General features: G+C 44.2%; 1 protein-coding gene across 1 annotated transcript in view; it reads right to left on the bottom strand.

Moving 5' to 3' along the window:
• PCDH15 (protocadherin related 15) overlaps positions 1-5,208 on the bottom strand; it is a 1,631,248-nt gene extending 1,626,040 nt beyond the window's left edge. Inside the window, exon 1 of the mRNA XM_057308638.1 lies at positions 4,220-5,208. The gene's annotated coding sequence lies outside the window, so the exon portion shown is untranslated. The remainder of the gene's footprint in view (positions 1-4,219) is intronic.
• Between the last annotated feature and the right edge of the window lie 7,099 nt (positions 5,209-12,307).

Raw genomic sequence — 12,307 nt, 5'->3', positions numbered from 1 at the left:
AAGACAGGATCTAGTATGTGGTCTCCCTAATGTGTCCCTAGTCCCTGGATTAGTGGTAATGGCCCGCCTTTCTTGTCCACATCTCAGCAATGTACCTAACTGGTTTGTTGTGTGCACTGAAGTCTCTGGGAGGCTCTGGCACGCCGGTCATAAGATGACCAATAGGGAAGAGGCTGTAGAGCTGGCCTCATACACCTGTGACTGTGGTCTGATAAGCATTAACTTTTAGGAATTTTTGTCTAAAGACCTGAAAACCCTTACGGGAAACACGTGTTAGGATTTGTCTTCTTCTAGGAGACCCTCTATTAAAATGCAAATGACCTGTTAAGGTATCCATTAGGTCACTGACTTAGTGTGAATGGATTTTTTCTGGTAGCACAGAGGAATTTGAGGTAAACACAGATGGTGTGCAAAGAGGAGCCATTCTGATATTAAGAACATAGAACAAAGATGAGAATATATTTAACATTGTAGTTGACGAGAAAAGTATTTATCTAGTATATGTGAAATCACTCTAAGAGATAATATCTTCTATCTATGGAGTGGTTTACATCAGAACACAGGGCAGGAGAGTGGAAAAAATATAGGAGACATGGCTTCTAGGTTTTCTTGGACAGAGATTGGGAAATGATTTTTTTAAAAGGCCATCCTTGGCAACAATGGGCACTCGGACCTAATAAATAGTATGTTTACTAGGACAATACTGTCAGAAAATTTATCATTAGAGAAAAGTCCAATGTCTCCATTGCTATATGTGTAGCTAAAGACAGTTCAAGGGTAGAATTATGTAAAATATTATTCATCACAATAGTGCCATCATGTGGGCTATTCTCTCTTTCATCCCATGGGGAGAGGGGCTATATAAGAGGAAAAGAAGTTTCCAGAACTTTCTAAGTAAAATTCCACATATTTTTTAAACACGGAAATAGACTGTCTTTGCTATCAGTGATGTGATCGTTTTACAAAAAGTCTTTAAAATGTGGCAGGAATCCTGAAACATGTGGACTACATTTCAATCTCTGTGAATCAGTCATAACATCTGTGATTTGGGGCTAATATGAAGCAAAACCACAGCTTTCTTAGGTTGAGGTTATCTTGCTAGGATGAAACTAGTTCTGTGATTTCCTTCCCAGATTTCCCCCATCTTAGCGTGTCATCAACCAAATATCCAAAGAGGTTGTTGGAGTTTCGACAAAAAACAAAAACAAAACTCAATTCAAAAATTAACATATAATTCATATTAATCTCTGCTGTAAATCACCTGAGAGGTCATGTGTTATTAAAACATGCAAGCTGCATTTTCAAAAACTTGCAACATGTACATAATTTAAAATAGTAGTCAACCCACATATATACACAATTGGATAAAGAGGTTTTTTAAAGAAAATAAGCAAATACAATATCCTCTTCCTTTAACCATATGTGATGTTGTGCTTTTATGCTGCAAACTTTTTAGTAATAGAAAGCTCTAAGTGCTTACTAATGTGAAAACGCGTTCTTTACAAGCCACATTGTAGAGAAAGTACGATAAAACACACACACACACGTGAGAACTCTGATAACAAAATGTCAATGAACACCACACATCTTGAAGACCATGACAATGAATGATCAACTTGCTCTGGCTGCAAAGAATGGGAAAAATTAAGAATTTCATGGAAATGTCACTTGCAAAATAAGACTTTAAAAAACGACCAATTTTTTTTCATTTTTCATTTCCTTCACTTTTATGTCCTTTGTTAAGTTTTATTAATGGAGAAAGTAGAAAACATTGATTGTAGAGATTTTTAAGTTCACTTTCTCCCTTTATAATATCATGTAAGCTACTTGAATTACTTGCATTACTAGCAAAAAATGTAAATATGTAAATATATGAAATAAAAAGATTAACATTTTAAAAAGTGGCCTCCCTCTGGTGAAGAAGAGATAATCATGTTTACTTAACCAAACCATCAAGTACATTGTCTTTTTTTAGACATAATATCTTAATCCTGAAGCATTTCTGTCACCTCAGTGACAGAGGCACATTAGTGCCTCCTGGTTTTAATCTCAAATGGCCACCATCCATCATTTCAAATCCACAAACAACGGAAGTTTGATATTTGAGAACAGCCATCTCCTAACAGGACAGATGTGACCAAAAAAATGACACTGATAATGGGAAACAAGGAAAATTCAAAAAGATAACAAATACTAGGAAAAAACCTCAGATTAACATGATACCCTCCCTAAAAGCAAGTTCATTAACGCTAAGCCTGTATTTTTCACAGAGTAATTCTTGAGCTAGAGAACTGGAATCACCCACAGTGTTAAACATGCAGTTAACTGGATCCTCTTGAACAAATTTCTCATGTGTCTGGGGTCATAAATCTCCATTTTTATGCATCCTTAGGCACTAAAATTTGACAAAAACTGTCTTAGACCCTAAGACTACAGAGTTTATTTGGAAGTCCGTAAGTACAAATGAGAGCCCCTTATTTCCTTGGGATTCCCAGTTCTTTTGAAAGCATTTATCAAGCAAGGAGTCTGACCTTTGCGATGAACCTGCTCATGCAGATCTAAGATAAGACTGATTCCTGCTGAGAATCCAACCTCCACACACACACACCCCTCAAATTCTAGCTCTATTCCTTCCTGTCTGCCCTGCCCCCACTTTCCTTCAGTATGACCCATGCTCCTAGCTTAGTAGTGCTGTTTCCCCTCGCCCCCACCCCACACCTGGCATAGCAGGACACTTGCTGAGTACACAAGCGCACACCATCTACTCCTGGGGTATCAACATTTCAGTTCAGAGCAATCCCAGCTCAGGGCTGCCCTGCGAGAAGGAACGCACTAGGGACAGAGCTTTACTACACAGACATTGAGGTTCACACTGGAAGCCACAAGTGCAGAGAAGCAAGAGGGGGAGGAAAAGCGGTGGAGGAAGGAGTGGGAGAAGCTCCAGATTCCACTGGTGGCAGCTCCTGTGAAGGATTCCCTGTAGTGCGGACCTGGCAGTGTGGCCTGGGGCTAGGTCCTGGACCTCAGCTCTTCCTGCAGGACATCCTGGCATGGACAGCACCCGGGCGTGAGGAAGTAAATCAACCCATCCAACACAGTTCTATTCCCACAAATGAGGTCAGAAACGAGATGCAACAGCAGCCTTTCAGGTACTGCAAGCTGGGAATACTAACTGATCATTTATCTCCCTGACTACCATCTGTAGATAGGAAATCCCAGTGATTGTCAAAGAAACCACCCTCTCTCTGCAAGTTAACTTACCTTTCTGGTTTCCTTTATGCATCCATATTCTTGATATGTAAATTTTGAGAATGATTTTTTAAAATTTCCCCACAGTCCAAAAACACTGTTTGGCAAAATATCAAGGGCTGTTTCTATCCTCATGCAATTTATGTCATTAGTTAACATGCAACTATAGGGATCAAATACACACACAATATACAAAATCTTACCATGCTGAGTTACACCCCAGATACTAGTTCAGTCTTACCCCAAATTACCTCTTTTAACTAAAAAGGATCAGGTATTTAAATAAAAACTTTGGGCAAGGCTGGAAACAGCAAGGTATTTCATCATTCCTGCAGATTGTAAAAGTGTTCCATTCTCTCTACGTTCATAAGCTTTGTTACATGGGCAGCATAGGGAAAAGGGAGGGAAGGAAGGGAGGAAGAGAGGTAGGAAGGAAAGGAAGGAAGACAGGCAGGCAGGCTGGTTACAATGTCCTTGACGTACTGCACTTTAAAAATAGGGGAGCCTCCTCCCCAGTTTTTCTGTAATAAAGCAAGCCAAGCCTCCATGCATTACATCCGGACATTAGGAAAACTTGCATGGGGAAAACTTTTGGGGTAAAATGAAGGTGATTTCTCAGCTGGATTGCAGTTGTATATGACACTGACATTTATTTCCCATAATTCTTGCCCACAGGAAACACATCCTTTAAGAAACTGAATGAAATCAAGTTGGACCTTCTCAAAATCTGCAAGCTTTCAACTTCCCCGGGAAGCCCACATACCCCCAACATCCAGTGCCAGGAGCGAGGCATTCAAGCGAGGAGCGGTGGAAGGCAATCCACCTTGAGAGTGATTCCTGAGCCTGAATCCGACGCGGGGAGGGCGCGGTGGTAAAGGAGGGACAGGGGAAAGCCTCAGCTGGAGGAAACTAGACACCGCTTTGGAATCTAGGCTGAGCGCTACAACCCGGATGCCACCCCCTAGCCTACCTCCAGGCTCCAGCAGCATCCGCGGCGTCCTCCCGTTCGCTCCCTCCGCAGCAGCGGACACACGGATCCCGAGCAGCCGGGAGCTTGGGTCCCGCAGAGCGCTCGTGCCAAGCGCTGGTCTCGATTAGTTACCACAAGAGAAAAAGGGGATTAAATCCAGTTTCCAGGCACCCGCGTCCCAGAAGATTCCAGCTCCTGCTCAGCGCTTTTCGCAGCTCTTTCTCCCGGCGAGGGGTGACCGAGGGGCCCGGCAGCAGCTCCTCTCTCCTGCTCTGGCTGATCGCTCCGGTCTCCGCCGCCGCCGCCACACGGAGCGCCCCACTATCCACTCACCGCGCAGCAAGCAGGCCTGGCCGCGACCGCGCGAGGGAGGTGGATGGATAGAACCCAGAGATTTTTCGGGGAAGGAAGGGAAAACTTTGACGTTGGAACCGCACACGCAGGACTGAGAAGACACCAAAACAAGTTGCAGGTGCCGGGGCGGAGAGGACGCTTTCACCAGCTCTGGTAAAAATCACCCCTCCCCAAAATCCAGGAGACGAAGCTCCCTGCTCCTTGGGCCATTCCCGAGCGCACCTCGTCAGCTCTGGTCCTCGAGCCCACCGGAAAAGCACAGGGCTGGGGAAGCACCGCGAGTCCTCTCCTGGGGTGCAAATACCAAACGCGCCTCCCGCTGGAGAGGCTGCCGTGGACGCGGCGCAAACAGAGAGAGGGGAGCAGGAGCGCAGAAGCGACTCCCTTCAGGCAAAGTAACTGCTACAAAGTGTGCTCCCTCCTGCGCAAGGACCCACACGTTTAAGGGCCCGAGCGGACGTCAGCACCAGCTGAGCCGGCGGGATGAAGCGCCCAGACTGCCCGCCCCGCGGGCTGGAGCGCGCAGATCTGCTCGCGCCCGGAAAGTCGCTGTCTTCGGGGAGTACGCAGGGCTGGGGGCGCTGCGGAGTGTCAGCTCCCCAAGCCCATCATCACAAACCGTCTTCCGCTGGCATTTGTGCTGTGGGTGCTCTTGACGAACTGAGCAGAGCCTGAGCTGCGTGCGGAGCGATCTGACCACTCTGCGCGCGCGCACCCAGGATTGGGTCACCGAAGCGCTCCAAACCTGGTTTTTAGGGAAATCACTCTCCTCTTTAGCTGTGGTCTGAGTCATCATTCTGATTCATTTTGCAAAGTTAGTTGAAATCCACGGGGACGCCTGTTAGGTGAACGGGATTGGATTGCCCAGATTCGAAATCCCAATCCTGACAATCTCACATCTTCCCCTAAACCCTACAGGCTTCCTTCCTGATTCAGAATCCTATGAATACACGAAGCTCCTCGAAAAGTTCCAATGATCCTTACTCTTTTCTCTGAGATGATTTTCATGCTTAGATGCCCATTGGGAACCCACGAACCTTTCTTTGCACAGGGAAGTAGCAATTCTTAGACTCATACGTTACTCTAAGTGGCATTCTCTAAGATTTTTTCTTATTTCCAGGTTGGTGTCGAGGAATTAAATTCAAACTCAAATATCATGGGGGGAAAAAGGAGTTTGTTTCTTCATCCTGTGTAAGATAACTGATTCTGTCCCCAGCTGAGTTTTCCTTTTTTTTTTTTTTTTTTTTTTTTTTTGGCCAGAACAATGATACACCGACAGTGTTTTTAAAAGTATAAAGTAAGATGAAACGGAGGGGGAGAAATAATTCCGAAAACAGGAATCACATGTCCGCGGCCCCTTCCTAAACTCTCCTTCAGGACAGAAAGAAATGACAAACTGAGCACACTTGTTAGCAGTCCTGGCTGTGTTCAGGGCACGCGGAGACTTGCAGTGTCCAGCTCAGTGAAGAAAGGGTAACAGAACGGGGAGCCCCAAGCCCAGAGAAACCTGCGGCTGTCAATGGCCAAGAACCCCTGTATTCCCCAGCTCTGGTGCGCTCCAACCTCACTAGGGTAGACTCCCCTGGACCACAATCACTCGAAGTCTTTTTAAAGTAGAAAACTGAAACTCCGCCAGAGAGCTACTCCATGTTTGCTCCAACTCGCGCGGGGGCCCGGCAGCCCTCCCTCTAGCGGCCGAGCGCGGGAAACACGCAGGGTGCGTGCGCGCGTGTATGCGTGCTGCGCGCGCGCCTGTGCGTGTGTGCGTGCCGCGCGCGTGCGTGCCTGTGTGCGTGGGGCGGGGGTGGGGGGTTCACTGTGAGCGCTCCCGGACCTCTGCGGCTCTCCTGACCCCGCTTCGCCCCAGCGGGAACCGTCCCCCTAGGGCCCTCGGGTGGCCCTTCTGGAGCGTCCTCCTCCGAGCGCTCTACGCTGCGCGGGTCCAAGCAGACCTTATGGAGACGCGTCTGCATCAAGGCGCTTGAAACTTTAGAAACTAGCAACGACCACAGTGTGTGTGCTCATTGTAGTGAATATACCCAGAAAGAGCAGAGACCTGGGGATCGGGGAGGGGAGCAGGACGGGAAAAGGCTTGAAAATATCAGTAACAGAGATCAACTATTTTTTTTCTGCAAATAAACAGGCTTCCCGTGAAAATCCCTAAGAAGTCAGGGGACAGAGTCATTTGTTGCTTTGGCTCCTGCACCCTGCACTCCCGCTAGGTTCCGGGTCTTCCAAACTTAGGGCTCCCTCCAAATGCTTTTGGGATCTGGGGAGGGCTTCGTCACACGGTCCCCAAACCCATCTCCATGATCTGTGTGGCTTTCTGAGCGGCCGGTGACTGTAGGAATCACCACTTGTGACCAGGACAGGCAAGCGTAGGCAGTCTCCCGGTTTCATTCGTGACTCAGGGTACGGAGAGGGGGATGAACAGGGACCCGGGTGGGGACGTCGGCGCGCCACGTCTCCAGCACGGCCCGAGCAACCGGGGAAGGCGCTGGGACCCCGTCCCTGCCCGCCGGGATGCTCGGGTGCCAGCTGGGCTCGGGGGAGGAAGGCGGCAGTTCGACGCTCTGGAGACGGATCCTCACAGGCCCCACGGCCGGGCGCTTAGGGGCCCTCTGAAAGGTGGGCGGAGAAGGGCGCCCTGGGCCGAGTGGACCCAGCGCGCACCCGCACGTTCCGCCTCCGGGTGCGAAAGCTCGACCCCGCGGAGCTGCCGAGCCCGCAGCTGCGAGCTAGGGGAGCCCAGCGCCCGCAGCCTCTGCGCGCCCCGGTGCCCGCGGCGGCCTCCGCACTTCCTCCCGGGCAGAGACGAGCGCGGGCGGAGGCCGGGGCGCCCTGAAGCTTCTCCCGCGGACCGAGAGATGGCGCAGGGCAAGCGGGGTCCCCCGGGAGGCGCCGCCCCAGGAGCACAGCCACACGGTGCCAGCGAGGTACCCCCAGGAGGGCGCGCCCCCCGAGCACAGCGGGAGGGCTGGCACGCCGGGCCCGCGGGTAGCCCCCCGGAAGAGCGCGCCCCCGGAGCACAGCCGCGCGGGGTTAGCGGGGTCCCCCCTGGGGGGGCGCGCCCCGGTAGTATAGCGGGAGGGCGGTCGCGCCGGGCCAGAGGGGTCCCGCCGCGAACACAGCCGCAGGGGTTAGCTGGGTCCCCACGGGAGGGCGCCCCCCCAACACTGTCGGAAGGATGGTACAACTGGCGGAGGGCGCCCCCTAGCGGCGCCGGGCGGGCGGGGGAACTGTGGCCCGGGGTCCCTCCGCCAGCCACAGCAGGGCGGGCGCTGAGGAAGAGCGCCTGGTGAACGCAGAAGGCCCGCACACCCGTGGTGCCTCCTCCCGCATTTCCCTCCGGGGAGGCCAGTCTGTTCCCCAGAGAGCTTCCCCGCTCCTGCTGGTTCCTGTGACTCTGACCTGGATTCACGTGCACCCCCGCCGTGGTAGTAGGAGACCTTAGGGTGGCACAAAAGCAAGAGGAAACAAACTTCTTCCTGAATAAGCCCCCGAAGATCAACTTTCTCTGAAGGTGCCATCAGAGCAGAGCGAGCTTCACTTAGCTTTTGTTATTCTCATGCTTTGACAAGTCAAAGATGCAGATCTGTGGTATTGGATAGACTCAATTATTTTACGTTCTATAAGCTAATCGATACCTTTTATTTATTTTCTGTCCTAAAATAGTGAAACTAATCTTGGTGTGATACATAGAAAAGTTACATATTAATATTACTTAATTAAATTGGCATGATAGTAAACAATATTGAATTGCCATCTATTATAACCTACTTTTGTTAAAATTTAAAAACAAATCATTTCCTTGGATCTAGAAAAAGCTCACCTAGAACATTAAAATAGAAATACTATTTTAAAAATATCATTCAATTAAAAATACATTTTATGTATATCGATATTCTTATAGATTAAATTATAACTTAGTGATCCAGATTTTAAAAATGCTAAAAATAAATCTCAAAAAGATTATTGGAGAAATGGCAAGGAATTTGGAGGAAAACATTTAGGGAAATATTATACAACTGAAAATATGTACTTGGATTGTTTATATAGAAATTTTTTTACAGTTGATAAAATGATTAACATTCTTTTATTTTTAATTATAGTAAATACATATTACATAAAATTTGCCATCTTAACCATTAAGTGTACAATTGAGTAGTACTAAGTTTATGTACATTACTGTGTGCATAAACAGATCTTCAAAACTTTTCCATCTTGCAAAACCACAAGTCTATACCCATGAAGCCCCTTCCCCTCTCCCAGCCTCTCTTACTCTGTCTCTTTGCACAAGCACAGAAGAAAATCCATTTTTGGATGCAGCGGGAAGGTCATCATCTGCAAGCTGGGAAGAGGGCCCTCACCACACACCAAGCCAGGTGGCCCCTCGGTCTTGGGTTTCTCAAGCTTCGGATTTGTGTAACAGGCTTCTGTTGATTAAGACACCCAGTCTGCTGCATTTTGTTATAGCAGCCTAAGCAGACTAATAAATATGCAAATTCTATTTTAAATTTTTATTAGGAAACACATTACTGTTTTCCACAGCAGCTGCACCATTCTGCATTCCCACCAACAGTGCACAAGGGTTCCAATTTCTTCACATTCTCACCAACACTTGTTATTTTCTGTTTAATTGATAATAGCCATTTATCAGGATATCTCATTGTGATTTTGATTTGCACTTCTCTAATGATTAATGATATTGAGCATCTTTTCATATACCCAGCCGTTTGTATTTCATCTTTGGATAAATGTCTGTTCAAGTCTTTTGCCCATTTTTTAATCTGGTTGTTTGTTGTTGTTGAGTTGTAGGAGTACTCTATTTTTTCTAGATTAATATGAAAATTTTGTCTTAACTTGTTCTATATCTTAAAACATTATTTGGTTGTGGCTTATTTTACTTATTACTGAACTGTTGATGGTAATGATCTCATACTTTTTAAAATTTTTTGAAAGTTTAATATACTTCACACAGAGAAAAGTAATATATTTGTATAATGAGAGATCTGATTGTTTTTAAAGTTACTGTAAAATATCCTACATATAAAATGAAATATTTGTATTTTTTATTTTTACTATAATGAAAACTTCAAGCAATCCAAACTTTTTAAAGAAAGGAATGGTCCATTTGATAAATAATAATAATAATAATAATAATAATAATAATAATAATAAGTACAGTTTATCTATGTTGAATTGTAGGCCTAATTATTCTTCCAAGTGATCATTCTTTTGCATTCTTAATTGTGCTGCAGGCATATATAAAGTTCATATTTTAACACTTTCAAATCCATGTAGAACTAAGATGTTCTTGACTACACAACCTGGTGTTCTCTCTAAAGCAATTCTTGTAATCACTAATTTTATGTTTTTTTTTCAAAGCTAGGTAATCTGACCATATGAATGATTATATAAGACTTAGGGCCCAAATTAATGGATAAGCATATTTTATGTATCTTTTATAATTCAGTTGTGTTAAATATATGTATATAATTCTAGGAGGAGGAAAGAAGTAGAATATATTTATCAATTCATATTTAAATATAAAATAATTTACTTAAGTTAATATTTTCTGTTTAAGAGATCCAGCTAAGTTTTGATTGAAGTATTAAACTGTATTTATAGGTTTACATGTTTAAAATAAGTTTGGATTATATTTTGTTGAAGACTTTGCTTTCCCTAATTTTAAAAAATACAGCGATCTTTGCCAATCTATTAATCTATGTGTTTAGTCTCCTAATTAATGTCAGGTTTTTCAGGGACATCCTTAGACTGTGAACAGCAGAGTCTGACTCTTCTGGTGAGAAGCAAAATAGGAAGATCTGTGAGCAACCACAGGCTGTTGTAAATGGCACTTTTAAAAGTCTTCTGCAGGCATTTGCATGTTATCTTTCTTTTTTCCCTGCATAAAGTCCTAACCTGTTTTCTTTTTGGACAACCATCATAGATTTACTATCTCCAGCAAAGGCCAGAAATTCTTAGAGAAACCAAAATGTTATGCAAGCTGATACAGATGCCGTTACTAAAACTAAATATAATCAAGAGGAATCATTATTGCAAATCACATTGACAGCAATAGCCATCTTTGAGATGATTAAAAGGATATTGAATAAAACACTAGATGTAGGGACTGTTTGCAGTAAGTATAATGTGCAAATAGAATGTTACAGGAAAGTTACCTTCTGGCTCACATTGGGTGCTTAGGAGATCTGGTTCAGTAGCAGTAAGCTCTATCAAATTAAAGGGAAAATAATTTCTTATTTATCAACAAATGTCTCATACCTAAATCTGCTCTCTCCTCTTTATAGCTCCTGGTCAGTTACAAAGTTTGTGTCCACGTGTGCAGCCATTCTCCCATTTGTTATTTTCAGAATGTTCCAACATTAATGGTGCCCCACGGTTATTTTTACATATCGATTATGTGGACTGGGTGAAATTTTGAAAAGCTACTATGGCAGTCCAGCTTCTACCCAGGACTGATAAAATCACTTCAGGAAGAGCCCCTGGGAAAATCAAACCTAGCTAGGATTTTCTCAGGTGCTTGAGAAGCAGACTGTCTTTGATTCTGTTGAAGAACTCCTATGTGGTTGAACTAACTTACCAAGGTCATTAGAAAAAACCAAAAAACAAAAAACCTTTAAAAATTGAAGGTACAGTATTAATTTATGTACACATATCTTACACAAGCTGCATTTCAAGTACACAATAGATGGTAAGTTTGGTCAATAATTGTAGCGTTAAGTTTTACAATGAAAGAACTGTTATTTCCTCTCTTTTTCCTTTTGCTTAAAAGTATTATCCCTTAGAATTCAATGAGAGCAAGCCATTAGAAATCAGACACAATACATGTATTCACAGGTAAATCAAAATAATATATTTCTCGGTTGCTAAAGGTGTGTATTTCCTATAAATCTCATCTCTTACAATAATTTTTAAAAAGTGCTTTGACAAACCAAATATGTTCTTAAATATGTGAGCAGCTTGCGTTGATTTTTTTTTCTGCCACCTTCAGTGACTGTCACAGAAAACAGATGCAAATAGCATCTGCTTCCATGACAGATGCCAAGGTGGCAGCAGCATCCTCGAGATGTCCACAGGATCTGTCTGGACAGTGATTAGCTTTCATGCTATTAACTCTGCAGTAACAGAAATATTGTTAAATAATCTAATGTTTTTATGATTATCAATTTTGTCTAAAGTACTAAACTGCAAAAAACAATATTAATGACATACTTCTCCAAATTATATTGAAGCATATCCCAAGTACCTTTACACTATTTACAGCTAATTAGCAAATTACAAAAATTCAGGAGGAATAGATAAAAACATGTATACTCTTTTTTTTTAAGATTTTATTTATTTGACAGAGAGACACAGCGAGAGAGGGAACATAAGCAGGGGGAGTGAGAGAGGGAGAAGCAGGCTTCCCACTGAACAGGGAGCCCGATGCAGGGCTTGATCCCAGGAGCTTGGGATCATGACCTGAGCTGAAGGCAGACGCTTAACGAACGACTGAGCCACCCAGGCACCCCAAAAACATGTATATTCTTAAGGATATTTTTCTTTTTTCTTTCTTTTCTTTCTTTCTTTCTTTCTTTCTTTCTTTCTTTCTTTCTTTCTTTCTTCCTTCCTTCCTTCCTTCCTTCCTTCCTTCCTTCTTTCCTTCCTTCCTTCCTTCTTTTTTCTTTTTTTTTTTTTGTATTTTTTAATGACCAAAATAAAATAGAT

This window comes from Ursus arctos, unplaced genomic scaffold, assembly GCF_023065955.2.
Source record: "Ursus arctos isolate Adak ecotype North America unplaced genomic scaffold, UrsArc2.0 scaffold_7, whole genome shotgun sequence".
Lineage (NCBI taxonomy): Eukaryota > Metazoa > Chordata > Mammalia > Carnivora > Ursidae > Ursus > Ursus arctos.
Note: the sequence above shows the minus strand (reverse complement) of the source record. Positions and strands in the feature narration are given on the sequence as shown.